Source organism: Lissotriton vulgaris, unplaced genomic scaffold, assembly GCF_964263255.1.
Source record: "Lissotriton vulgaris unplaced genomic scaffold, aLisVul1.2 SCAFFOLD_408, whole genome shotgun sequence".
Taxonomy (NCBI): domain Eukaryota; kingdom Metazoa; phylum Chordata; class Amphibia; order Caudata; family Salamandridae; genus Lissotriton; species Lissotriton vulgaris.
Window position 1 is genome coordinate 1,144,420 of NW_028240805.1, and position 14,221 is coordinate 1,158,640.

Genomic DNA, 14,221 nt, shown 5'->3' on the forward strand with positions numbered 1-14,221 from the left:
AGGGTCAAAGCAGATAAACTGAGTCACAACATAAATAGTCAATTAGGGGAATAATGCAAGTGTACTTAAAGGTGAAAATAAAAATTTGGAAACAGAATCGGCGAGGTAAGGGTATTCACTTTTGCCTTCTAGTAGATAAAAGCCTCCTGTAGACTATACCAAGAACATATAATGGGCGTAGAACCCACCCATTGCTTCCTATTGGTTGAGTTCATTGTAACTTTCATTTTCTTGCTTCTTAGTCAATGCATTGTTTTCCTCTCTTCTGCTCCCCCCATACCCTATTTGCCATCCTTTTGACTGGGTGACTTGTATCCTTACACAGCTCACATTTAGGGACATACCTGTTTCTTTTTTATTAGCCACTCCAGTAGAGTGTGTGTATTTTATTTTGCTTCCTGGTGCTGAGGCCCCGCCTTTCAATTACCCCCCGCCCCCTATTGATTCCCATACCCCAATTCCTACCCATTCCTCCGTTGCTCCCCTGAACCTTTGCTTTCATTTGAATTGTATTAGAGGGTCCGGCAGCTGCCCTTTGTTGTGGGTCACTCCTTACACCAAAGACCACTTTTGAGTGCCTCCCTTGCTCATCCCCCCACTTCCTATTGCTTGTCTCCATCCGCCACCAAGCCAATGCTCCCCTACCCTAGCTGTCCTCTAAAATGTTTTTTCATTACCTTTTGGAGGCCCAGGCTGCTTCCATCCGCTGCTGGCCAAATCTGGATTGCCAAAAGTGCTTTCGTACTTATATATATGTTTTTTATATATACCAATCCAAGTGGTGTCCACCTTCATAGAAAGGTACATTTTTTTTTTAAATGGCACACACGTCAGGTGGTGCATGCACATGCATACTTTATTAAGCCTCTTAACACTTATGAACGACACGCTGGGAGCAGCCACGTTATTGCGCCTTCTTGTTTTTTTGTGCTGTTGTTGCATGGCATCAACAAAAAAACATTTGCAAAGTTAATAGGGCAATACGGCGATACCTATTGCCGTTTCTATTGCTTGTTTGACAGTTCAGCTTATCTAATTGTAGCCACCACCACTCTACAATGTGTTTTATAGATATCATGTGGCTCAAACAATCACTTTTTAGTCAATAAAGTACCCCTGTTCACCCTTAAAGCTTAAAATGAACAGAATGATGGAAAATGAAAAAAGGAAAACTGCACACTTGTCAATAAAACTAACATACACAGTGGTTCTGGAACAATTGTTAAAGTGGGGGTGCTGTCATCAGTGTCACATCACAGAAGTCAATGGGAATGTGAAAAATCCGGGTGTCACTCCAAGAACAAATATAGCAAATGAACCACACCTACTCAGTAGAAGATTTGTAAGGGTATGGTATGTAGGTGGTGGTGCAGTTTTTAGCACCCTTTGCAAATATTTTACTGAAGCGTGGTATGGAAGCACACTGTCATTTACATATACAAATTTTCCATTGAAATAGCCACATAATCACAAAATTAGTAGTGACATGCTGTTTTACTGATAAAACTATGTGGTGCATAAGCAATAATGTGTGGAAATTGTCCTTCAGCAAATATTTATTAATGACACATCACCAAGTAAAGTGTCTTGATTTGTTTTGATTCTATTAAATCCTTGGTTTCCATCGCACTTCACAATTTCAGAAAAATGTGCTTCATTTGTGCTTTCCTTATTGCTGATATATTTTGAAATATGTGTATACTTAATTTCAATTTATCTTAAATGGACTCTGTTTTTAAATATATGCCACCATACAGACTTTCCTTTCACACTCCCTGTACCCCAGCAAGATTGTCAGATAGTTCACTTTAGAAAATCCTCAAAACTCAGAGCCAGAGAAAAAAAAGTAAACACCAATCTGCATGTTAAAAGAATAAGCAGCAAATTGTCATTTGACCTTTATCTTTGAAAGCGTAGCAAAAGTGACAAGATAAAAGACATTTTTAAGGCGTCTTTATTGCTCATTATCCTTCTAAACTCCAGCATGGTTATTTGGGGAAGGGGAGCTGTGGCACCCCAGCAGTCCGCAACCCTACTTCCAGCGCTTATGCACATACATCACATATATCACAAAAAATATATATCCACAGACAAATACTAATACCCATGTTGATGGAGGAGAACCATCACAAGCAGTACAGACAGCAAATATAGACAACTGTGTGCCACGCAACAGGAAACCCCAAATATTTCTGTACAATACGATACAGAGACTCAATTATACAGTCTACACCTGAGCCAATGAATGAAATGCACAATCATACATGCATGTTGCCTTACTACTTAACCCCTTCTATGCTTATGACAAGCTCAGCTCCTCATGAGGCATGATGGCCGTGTGCTCAGGACGAGCTGAGCCCGTCATGACACGTGCGGGGCTAATTCCCCCACTGTGCTGAACGTTCTTAAAAACGGGCATGGTCATGACGAGCTCAGCTCGTCATGAGCACAGTGCCACCATGCAGCGTGACGAGCCGAGCTCGTCACGAGGACCGTGGCGCTACATGCGCCCCACTCCCCACAGCGCAGCGGTGGAATTATCTCTGCAGCGAAGGTGTTAACAATCTACTAACCTACAAAATATTCTTAATTCCTGTTTGCCACCCATCTCACCCGTGAATCCTCTAGAATCCATCCCTGTGTCTTTTATGGGTTTTACATTATTACCTCTGTGTATACCAACCTGTGCAAAAAGCTCTTTTTACACACAGGTCAGAAAAAGAGTGTGTAGGTGTTTAATGCATCCGATAATTATTAGATGAATTAAATACCTCAACCTTCATTAAATTTTGGTCGGTCAAGCCTGTCTAAATTTAACAAAACTCATACGCTAATGACTGTATCATGCAGATTATAGTGTATTACAAACCAAAATCCAAGTTATTTCCCTGAGACTTATAATTGGTGTTATTTTCACACTCAGGAAATAAGGAACCCCGTGGAATCGTTATTTATCAGGTGCAATAAATAGCACCTATACTTGTAATCAGTCCCTAAGGGTTTTTACAATCTTACACACTACCCTATAGAGCCTATCTGATGAACCTTCTTCTGCCTGCTTAACATAGTTATCCGTGTCGGCAGAAACAATGCATGAGTGATGCTTAAAGAAAATTGTGCGTAAAATGTCATTGTTTTGAATTCAGAAAACAAATAAAATACTGTTTTAAAAAGATAAAATGGTTATCTATTGTCTCTAGGTCAAACCCTGCAGTCGAAGATGTCCAAGATGTAAGGCCTCAGAAGATATGTAAAAGGATCCTTTCCTATTGCCTTTAGGTATGTAGCACTTTACGTATTGTCCCATCTTCTCTATCTTTATGCTACTTTACAATGATGTACCGATGCAAGGTTATAGAGTGCGTAAATGTGTAAAGACATGCATAGCGGGGTGCTCTTAATCAGGATCATTGAATATGTGGGATTTTGCAGTTGCAGCATTTCGTGCATAATTATGGAGTTGTCACAGGTGCCACATAATGCATCATCTGTTACATAAACTGCAGATGTTAACAAAAAAATGCTGTTTCTAGCCCAAAAGTTACTAAACGCACAGCAACATGTATTGATGCGCAGTTGAAGGCCTTTCACACAGGTTGACTAGTCATCTTTCTGTGTTTTTCTTGCTGCATTGTGTATTAACCGGATACTAATGAGGAGAAACACTAGCCCAGGTAGTGATAACGTGCAGAAATGACAGAATACAGAAGTAATACTATGACATATGGTGCCACATTATGTAGCATAATGTGTCTTTTCTTGCTCCGTGATTTAGTAGACCCTGCTGCATAGTTGTGTCCTCCCGGTCGAATAATTCCAGTAGCTCTGCTCTTAATGAATTATTTTACTGTGATTGATGCTTTATTTGTTCTCTAAGCACTAAAAGTTTTAAAAGGACCTGCTAAAGTGAAAAGAAAAAGGTAGATGATAAGTTGTGTCTTTGAGGAAAGTCCATCTCTTAGGTAACGGAATGGCCTGTTTTGGGTTCATTGTTCTCCATAATTCTATTCATCGAATGATTAAAACCTTCTATCGACGTTGTAATGGTCCTAGCTGTATGTCACATCATTGTTTTGCGGCCAAGACTTGATACATCCAGTCTCCTGCCAATGCTCTGGCCTCCTATCCTGCCATGCCTTACTAAAATGACCCATTTTGTTGCTGCAGAGTAGTAATGCTCGAGTTTATAAATGTGTTAAGTGTTTTAAGACTGTTTGTATAGTTTACTTCCATTGAAACTAATGAATGACCCAGGCCTGGTTTGTAACCTGAAGATTTTTTGTAAAAGTTATCTGAAAATCGTTAAGCATTCCTGCCTATAGAAGCAATATGTATCCTTTAAAGGTGATGAAGTGTTATATTAATACAGTAATGTTTTGGAGTCCCCTACGCTGAGTCAAGAAAAAAAAAATCCAGCAAGGGCCACGCCACTCGCTCCAAAATGCCCAAGACTGGGAATCTTTACTGATGCCCTCTGGGCATTTGTGTTGATGCCCACGCTTACCAGATCTGCTGCAGCAAAAGTGGAGAAAAAAAAACATTGCTTCAGTGCCCTACCACAAAGGTGCCCTTTTGTAGTTTCTAAGGCGCTGTACAGGGTGTGCTTGCATCTGAAGATAGAAGCAAGCGCCAGCTGCCTGCCACCATGTTCAATACAGGGCATTCCTCTCACTCACTGCAAGGACAGCCTCCCTGCCCGATACTGCCCAGGTCAGGTCAGGAATAGAAGTCTTATGGAAAAGATATGCTACGTGCCAGCCCAAACCTGCCCCCAGCAGTTGCTAGCGCTACCACATCAGGACTTTTTTGGAGCAGGGATATGGTTGCTGCCCAGAGCAGACGCGGGCAGCCTCACTTTGCTGTCTACCTCATGTGATCCCATCTTTATTCCTCGACCTCAGAAATTTGGCAAAAGGTCTGGGCAGAGAGTAGGAGGTAAAGAAAGCATGCGTTTTGAAGCCCCAGATGCAAAAATGGAAGACCAAGGTAGAGCTGGAGCATACCAATTAGCAGACCCTTGTGGGGAAGCCAAGGCGTGGAAGAGACAATTTTCTCAGATGCTCACACAGTGATGCAGGCACGCAGATTCTTGCTTACAACCAAAATAGCCCAGAGAAGAGTAGTGATTCACACACAGTAGGCCCAGCCATGACAGAGATTGCTCTTCTAAGCGTGCAGCCCTCCCCTGGGAAGCACAGGACCCTCTGCCGCCCACTCTCTTTGAGAGACGTGGTCGCGCTCAGAAGATAGCCCAGGCCAGATTCTGAGAGATGTGACAGAAAAATGATGATCGTGGCCTTTGGTCATTAGTCACCCTTCCTCTCCGCTGCCCCCATCTCTGTCCTCCTCGCTTTCTTCATCTCCTCCGCCCCTCCCTCGCCTCTCTTCTCTGCCCTAGATACCCCCCAACCCCCGCACTTCCTTCAGTGTGGGTCCTTCTCCTTCACTTGCACGGCCCCTCGGCTCTCTTTCCTCCCTCTCCCCTGTACCCATCCCTCTCTCCGCCCCTCCTCCCCTCAGGTAGGAGGGTCCCGGGGAAGGAGGTGGTGCCAGGGCCGCCTGGGCACACGCTCCTGTCTCCGCTGCGCTGCACCTCGCTGCTGCTTCAGCCCAGGACCAATCATGGAGGAGGCTGCGGCTTGGTAATTAGATAATTGGGTTTTATTTGTGCGATCAAGAGGACAGAAAAAAAGAGAGAGAAAGACAGCGAGGAAGAACGGATTTATTATTCCCATCGTCTTGGAGAGGCTCCTCCTGAGCCCCCCTCCTGCCGGGCTGCGCCCCCACCCCCCGGGCCTTGCGCACAGGTATTTGGCCATATTGGAGATATGCAGAGACGGGGACGTTCCTGAGAGCAGGGGCTGCGGCTGCACGGGTTCTGGCTCGGGAGGAAGGCGCGTGGTCCAGGCTGAGCCGAGGCGAAGGATGGCGCCATTCCCTGCCCATCGCGCGCGTCCTCTCTGCACATCCCGGTGAGCCGGGGCAGGGGCGTCTGCTTCGCCGCCTCCTGTTCCGCAGCCGAGCCGAGGCGCTCCAGCCAGCCCCGCGTGAAATCAAATAAAGGGAAGGACGGATGCAGGGGCCGAGGAAAGGAGGGGCCCGAGGGGAAGCGCTAAGAGCGATGCCCCGCACTGCCGTGTGACTGGAAACCATAATCACACCACAAAGGGGAAATTATTTCACCCACAAAACAGGGGAGAGCCAAGGAGAGAGAGAGAGAGCGCGACGGAGCTCGTGAATAGAGACGCCGGAGGGAGAGACAGAGTCTGTGAATAGAGCACGGAGGAGGGGGGCCATCCCCGCGGGAGCTGGACGGAGAGCCACCCTCCCACTGTTTTTGATTTTTTTTTCCCCTTCATATTTGTGACAAGGTGCGTGCCACGGCGGGGGCTTGGCGTGACCGCTGTGATACATGGCCAGGAAGGCGGCGATGCGGTGAATCCCCCCGCATCTCACCTGTTGTCGGGGGGCTCTTGGACACCCGTGCGCACGCGGATGCGTGTGTGACACGGGGAGGGGGCGGCAGAGATGGGGGCCCGGTGATGCTGCCAGTACCGTGAAGGGGTTTTCTGATTGCGTTAAGACTCCCGCGTGTCACACCCCCGGGGTTCGGCCCTGCACCCTCGGCCAAGCGAGGGCTGAAGATTGCTGACGCCAAAGGGACAGGATCCCTCCCTCCACCCTTCAACAGATTTTCCTTTAATTATTATTTTTTCCCTCGCTGTGTGTATTTTGCGTTTCTGCTCCCCTTTTGAAATTTGCGTGGGTCTCCTTGGACAACCCCCCCTGAAGGAATGGTGAAGGGGGGCTCAGCAGGAGCAGAGCAGCGGAGGAAGGCATCTGAAGCAGGCAGCAGCCCTGGAGACGGGTGAGTTGGTAACCATAGAAATGATTCGTGTCCTTCGGCTCCGGTAGGGGAGGGGGGCGGGGGCCGGGACTCAATGCAGGCTTTTCTTGCCTTTTGTTCGTCATTTTCCCATTTTCCGGGGCGGAGGGGGTTCTGTCGGAATGGGGCGATCCAAGTATGTGTGGATAGGAAGTCCCCGGGGACCAGGTAGCGGCCCACCCCACGGAGGGGTGTGGGGGTGGCGGAAGGATAGGGGTGACAGGGTTTGCAGGATAGGGAACACATGGTAAAATGTAACACCATCTCGGGCTGGTGTACCCTACAAGCGGCAATGTGACGCACCCACCTGCAGAATCTGGTGAGCACTGGAGCATCCTCGGTAAAGTCGCCCCCCTCCCCCCCACGAAGACGATGCACAAGCCAGTCTCGAGGATGCACCCCTCCCGCATCCAATGGCCCTGTGCAGTTGCATGCACCACCACCCGCAGAGTGACAACCCCCACCAGAATTCTACCCCCATATAAACGTGAAGGTCCCCAGCTGGGAGAAGCTTCCAGCCAGAAAACATCTATTCCTCAGCACGGAGCGGCTCGCGCTCACGAGGGAAGCCCCCTCGGGGTGAGTTTAACCCTGCCAGGTGCGTTATGCTTCTTCGGTTGAGAGACCCCCAGGAGAAAGATGCTCCTTTCTGTCTACATACAGGAACCTCTGTCAGGATGGTACAGCAGCACGATGCTCCCTGGCAGAGGGGGCTCCCCCTCCCTGTACGCAGGGTGCTCTCAGCAGCTTTATAATGTCCCGTGTCGCAAGCAGGCGAATACAGTCCTCCAAAGAACCCCCCCCCCCTTCGGCTGCATGATTGTATCCCTCTCCACCAGAATGCATTACAAATAATGATACCCCCAAATAAGACGCCCCTCCCCAGAATGCGTCCTTCCAGGAGGCTGATGCTGGAGAGGCCTGGAGAGCCCCGCAGCTCTGTTTGCCCCCTTAAGAATGATTCCGAAACGCCTCAAGCACGGTCATGTTGTGTGTGCTCCTTGGAGCATCTCGGGGTGCTTTGCGCGCGAGGTGGGGAGGCATGATGGGGCACTGCTGGGACATACCCCGAATATGAGGGCCTCACAGGGACGTGTGCGATGGCGCGCCACCGATGGTCGCGCGCAGTGGCCGAACGCAGGCCTCTTCTGGAGAGCGCAGCAGGAGGTGTGGTGCCTGTCACTGCGCCAGCCACCACACGAATGAGCACCCGCTGAGGGGCAGTCAAACTGATACCGAGCCTGCGGGGTGGAGTGCGGGCCAGGCCCATGGGAGGGCCCACGCGCACACCGCAGCTCGCAGTGGAACACATGGACTTGAGGGGAAGGCCAAGCATTGCGGCCTTCTTCAGGGGCGTCCTGTGTGCGGCCCTCCCAGAACTGGAGCTACCTGTAGGTCTTCACTAGAGAGTAGATAACAATACAGGTAAGGAAGAGAAGCACCAATGGTGCTTCATGCAGGCGCTGTTGTGTGACGAGCCCTCCATGGATCGTGCTCACCACAGAAGTTGAAGGCCTTGTTTTACAGAGGGGGGTTGGTTATTTTGTGTTTTTGAAAAAAAGCAACTCATATGATCATATTATTTGTTTTATTTGTGTCAATTATTTATGATTGGTACAGCTGCATTCACAATAATTGAAATTATAAAATGCAATCAAAATAAATGCATTTAAACAAGAAGCCCCGAAATAGTGGAAGCAACTCAACATTTTAAGGTTCCATGAGGGCGCTGGGCCTCAGTCAGAGAATGTTGTGTGAGGTGTGCGCCAAGTGCACGTGGGAACTACAAGTGGTCAAGGACGCCATGCGAAGAGTAAAGACAGTGTCAAGAGTTTGAGGTGCCTTTTGCTTCTGGAACAACATATCTTGTGTTGAGGGAACACCATTGCCACCTCGTTTAGACAGTTTGGCTGAGGTGCCCTCCATGAATTGGTGCCAGCCACAGAAGCTTGAGGCTCATCTTTACAAAGTGCTTCAGGAAGCTGTGCCCACCAGGAGTTACATTTGGTTCTGTAGATTTGGGAAGAGGAGCTTAAGGTTTGACCAGTGGTGCTGGGACAATTTTCAGAGTGAGGGTACTGCCATTAATGTTTCATCACTGAAGTCATTGGAATTGTGAAAAATCCAAGAGTCACACAAAAATAAGTGTGTTAAGTGTGCCACGCCCATTCAGCAGGAGACTGGTAAGGGTGTAGTTTGTAGCTGGTGATGCATTTTGGACCACTGGTGAGGTAGCATACTGTAAATTGCAAACTGTACGTTTTCCTGTGAAGTGGCTATCACATTTGCACAGGCATGCAGTTTTACTGGTAAAACTATATAGTGTTCAAACCATGGTGAGTGGAAATTGAGTTTCAGCAAATATTTATCATTTGCACTAAGTAAAGTGTCTTGATTTATTTTTATCCTATTAATGTCTTTCTTGCCATCACACTTCACACTTACAAAAAATGTGCTTCATTTGTGCTTTCCTATTTGCAGATATATTTTGAAATATTTGTACAGTTAATTTACAAGTATTTAAATACTTTTATATATTCAGGAAAAAAAGTGACATCCTGCAGCCTTCCTTGCACTTCCTGTACCCCAGTAAGATTGTCACCTAGGTCATTTTTGCAACATCCTCTCACTTTGCAGTCAGAGAAATACAAATAAACACCAGTTTCCAAATGAACAGGGATTTTTCAAAAGACAGAGCCTGATACTTGACCATTGTCTCTGAATGCCCTGCAAAGGTGACATGATCAAAACAGAATCTAAAGGCATCTCTATTGCTCATTCACCTTCTGAACTCCAGCATGGTTTTCTTTAGGAGGGCTGCAGCACCCCACACCCCTGCTTCCAGCGCCTCTGGGCTTAAAGGTTGTATGAGTGTACTTTGGGGGGACCATATTATGAGAAGTAAAAACCGTCAAAGGCCAGACATAAAAGTAGGACCAAAGTATTTAGCCTTTTTTCATGTCTGGCCTGTCCCATTTTTTGAGTGCAGGGGGAAGTCGGCTGCATGCACCCAGCAGAAGGGAGACAGAGTGGGGAGGCGGGCAGGGGGTCTCAGGGTAGAGGCCCGGTCATAGCTAATGTTGTGTAAATACCTGACCTCTTCCTCTCTGCTGGGAGCGTGCAGCAGACTTCCCACTGTGCAGCCTGAAAGAAACAGAGAAATTACTTAATGATCGAATACCATCCAATTGTCCTTTGCAGGCTGACTTGATCTTTGACCCAAAAACCGGGACATGTATTTGAAATCAAGGAAACCGCTGGGACACCGGGATAGTCCTCAGAAAACCATGACTGTCTGGGGAAATCTGGGACGTCTGGTCACCCTCGTGTACTGGCTTCCCCTGTGGAGGATTTCTGTTGCTGCGCGAATGGCCTTCCGGTATAGACTGGTGCAGAAAGCTGACCTATCAGCACTGCTATGCCCCATTTATATCCGATGTTTGGCACATTCTGTAGTTTAGGTGTGGTCAACACCTTTAGGCTGTAGGAGAGCATTGGTGTTTCCTGCGGAGGTTATTGTGTCAGGTGTGCTTATGCTCTTCCTGTATAGAGCGTTGCAGGAAGCTGTACCTACCGGCAGTGCTAAGTCCAATTTATATTTGATGTTTGCCACATTTTATAGTTTATGTGTACTGAAAACTTTTAGGCTGTAGGAGGGTATTTGCTTCTCCTGCGGAGGTTGTTGTGTTGGGTGTGCATATGGCCTGCCTGTATGGAGTCCCGCTGGAAGCTCTCCTACAAGCAGTGCTATGTCCTATATATATACAATGTTTGGCACCTTCTGTTGTTTAGGTGTGGCCTATAGTTTTATGCTGCAGGAGAGTGTTGGTGTCTGCAGTAGAGGTTGTTGTGTTGGGGGTGCTTATGGCCTTCCTTCTTATAGTGCTGCTGGGAGCTGTACCTATCAGCACTGCTATGACCATTTATTTCCCATGTTTGGCACCTTCTGTAGTTTAGGTGTGCCCAATAGTTTCAGGTTGTAGGAGAATTTTGGCATTTCCTGCGGAGGTTGTTGTGCTGGGTGTGCTTATGGCCTTCCTTCTTAAAGTGCTGCTGGGAGCTGTACCTATCAGCACTGCTATGACCATTTATTTCCCATGTTTGGCACCTTCTGTAGTTTAGGTGTGCCCAATAGTTTCAGGTTGTAGGAGAATTTTGGCATTTCCTGCGGAGGTTGTTGTGCTGGGTGTGCTTATGGCCTTCCTGTATAAAGTGCTCCAGGAAGCTCTACCTACAAGCAGTGCTACGCCCCATTTTATCCGATGTTTGGCACCTTCTGTAGTTCAGGTGTGGCCGATAGTTTTAGGCTGTAGGAGAGTGTTGGTGTCGTTGTTTAGGTGTGGCCAATAGTGTTAGGCTGTAGGAGAATGTTGGTGTCTCCAGTAGAGGTTGTTGTGTCGGGTGTGCTTATGGCCTTCCTTCTTAGAGTGCTGCTGGGAGCTGTACCTATCAGCACTGCTATGACCATTTATTTCCCATGTTTGGCACCTTCTGTAGTTTAGGTGTGCCCAATAGTTTCAGGTTGTAGGAGAATTTTGGCATTTCCTGCGGAGGTTGTTGTGCTGGGTGTGCTTATGGCCTTCCTGTATAAAGTGCTCCAGGAAGCTCTACCTACAAGCAGTGCTATGCCCCATTTTATCCGATGTTTGGCACCTTCTGTAGTTCAGGTGTGGCCGATAGTTTTAGGCTGTAGGAGAGTGTTGGTATCTCCAGTTGAGGATGTTGTGTCGGGTGGGCTAATGGCCTTCCTTCATAGAGAGCTGTAGGAAGCTCTACCTCCAAGCAGTGCTATGCCCCATTTTATCCGATGTTTGGCACCTTCTGTAGTTTAGGTGTGGCCAATAGTTTTAGGCTGTAGGAGAGTGTTGGTGTCGTAGTTTAGTTGTGGCCAATAGTGTTAGGCTGTAGGAGAGTGTTGGTGTCGTAGTTTAGTTGTGGCCAATAGTGTTAGGCTGTAGGAGAATGTTGGTGTCTCCAGTAGAGGATGTTGTGTTGGGGGTGCTTATGGCCTTCCTTCTTATAGTGCTGCTGGGAGCTGTACCTATCAGCACTGCTATGACCATTTATTTCCCATGTTTGGCACCTTCTGTAGTTTAGGTGTGGCCAATAGTTTTAGGCTGTAGGAGAGTGTTGGTGTCGTAGTTTAGTTGTGGCCAATAGTGTTAGGCTGTAGGAGAATGTTGGTGTCTCCAGTAGAGGATGTTGTGTTGGGGGTGCTTATGGCCTTCCTTCTTATAGTGCTGCTGGGAGCTGTACCTATCAGCACTGCTATGACCATTTATTTCCCATGTTTGGCACCTTCTGTAGTTTAGGTGTGGCCAATAGTTTCAGGTTGTAGGAGAGTTTTGGCATTTCCTGCGGAGGTTGTTGTGCTGGGTGTGCTTATGGCCTCCCTGTATAAAGTGCTGGCGGAAGCTGTACCTACAAGCAGTGCCATGTATCTCAAATATGATATATTTTGCAACCTCTGTTGTTTACGTGTGCTCAAGAGTTTAAGGGTGAATAAGGGTACTAGGAACTCCCACAGAAGTCGTTGTCAGGGGCACCCATAGGTGAGAGTGCTTATGGGCACCCTATATATATCCAGGTCTGGGATAGGGTGCTCCACCAATGCCACCTCACGCAGTCAGCTTTGCAACAGGTGTGCTTGATTGACAGAAGCTTGAGGCATTCCATGTATCAAGTGCTGCAGAAAGCTCTACCTACTAGGGGGACACGTTATATCCTATATTTATTAGTTTCCAGTTGTGGCATGCTCTATATTTTAAGATTGCGTGAGAGATCCAGGGCCATCTGCAGAAGTTGTTCTGCGAGGTGCCCCCAAGGACTGGGAATGACTGCAAGTACTGGAGGCCTTCCGGTAGAAAGTAAATAACAATGCTAGATATGTGGTCTAGAAAAATATGTTCTGGATTGCGGGGTAGCACCAGAGTAGCAGGAGCTACTGGGGCGAGAGTTATGTACACTCCAACGACCAATGGTAAACATGAGTGCTTGAGGCCTTTGGTAGAGTATAGACTGTTGGGTTAGAAGATAGATTGTTAAGGATCTGTGTTCCACTATAGCTAGTGTCCATGTGTAGTACTCAAACTAACCTTATGTTGTCTTCTTTTGATGTTATTGATCTCATTGTGTTTATCATTGATGTACATTCTGTATTCTGACGAGTGTTCCAATGTCAGTTGCATTGCTCCTCTCTTGATGTATGGATGCTTCAATAAAGCTCTAACTTGATTTTCTTTGTGGTTTAATTGACTTCCACATATTGCCAACAATATGGGATTTTAACCATGCAGGAATATACATAAACCTTCAAGCAAATTAGCATACCTGCATAAGTGCGCAATCCGAAAACACGGAGTCTGTGGAAATGACTCCAGCTGTTGATGTTCCTGTTGACCAGCTGTCCAGCTGTATTCTTGGAATTCGTGGTGGAGTAAGGAGTGTGCCGTTCTACATCCAATTTGTGAGGAGTTTCCTGGAGGAGGTGCATATGTCCTCACTGAGGCTACAGGTGCTATTTGCCTCAGTGCAATGGAGGAATTGTGGAATACTTTGTGTCTTCAGTGCAGAGGAAGAACAAATGTTGATGTGAGGAGGGGTGCAGTAAATACTGTTTGTATTTTGTGCCATGGAGGAGTGAGCGTTGGCGTTTGGGCGTTGCCCAAATAACCCTCCCAAACCTGGGCTAGGGACATCACAAGGATGAGGAAGTAGAAAAAGGGGGTTATAGAGGGATCAATTCAACAAAAAACTTTATACACAAGATATATTTAGTTACCTTGTAATGTACAATTATTTGCAAAGCATATGATTTCACAAATTTACAAACACAGATATACGCATCACAGGACAAGGTGGCACACAACAGAAATAATATATAAACTATACATTTTTACAATATATACACATCATACAAATACATTATATACATTACATATAAACAAACTGTGTACCCTACAAAAGGAAAAAGAAAAATAATAAGTATAAACATTATTCACTACACCCTTAGAGTGATATAAAGCTATAAAGGAAATCCTCTCAGCGCCTAAGTTATAAATTCTTATTACACAACAATATATATAGGGAAGAAGGTGCCAGAAATGAAACACAAGATATCAATATATGGGGACTCCCTAGAATGGTGTCGATGCAGTCGCGGTTGCGTTTCCGCCAAATATTTCTTTAGGCTTCATCAGGACACGGGTACTTGAAAGTCAAGCCCACAGATATGGGGATCCAAGGTGAACGAGGCAACTTCCTCGTATAGTGTATATGTCCTCAAAAATGAGGGTGTCCACCCAAATGTCCCAAATTGCGTATGCCAGTTCGCAC

At 46.7% G+C, this 14,221-nt stretch overlaps 1 protein-coding gene across 2 annotated transcripts in view; it reads left to right on the forward strand.

Moving 5' to 3' along the window:
* Positions 1–3,198: 3,198 nt before the first annotated feature.
* The window catches only part of LOC147672867 (leucine-rich repeat-containing protein 4B-like), a 258,404-nt gene continuing 247,381 nt past the window's right edge, over positions 3,199–14,221 (forward strand). Inside the window, exon 1 of one of the 2 annotated variants that reach the window (XM_086947965.1) lies at positions 3,199–3,279. The gene's annotated coding sequence lies outside the window, so the exon portion shown is untranslated. Of the gene's footprint in view, positions 3,280–5,500; positions 6,869–14,221 lie in introns of those variants that run through there. The other variant, XM_086947964.1, reaches the window with a different exon arrangement.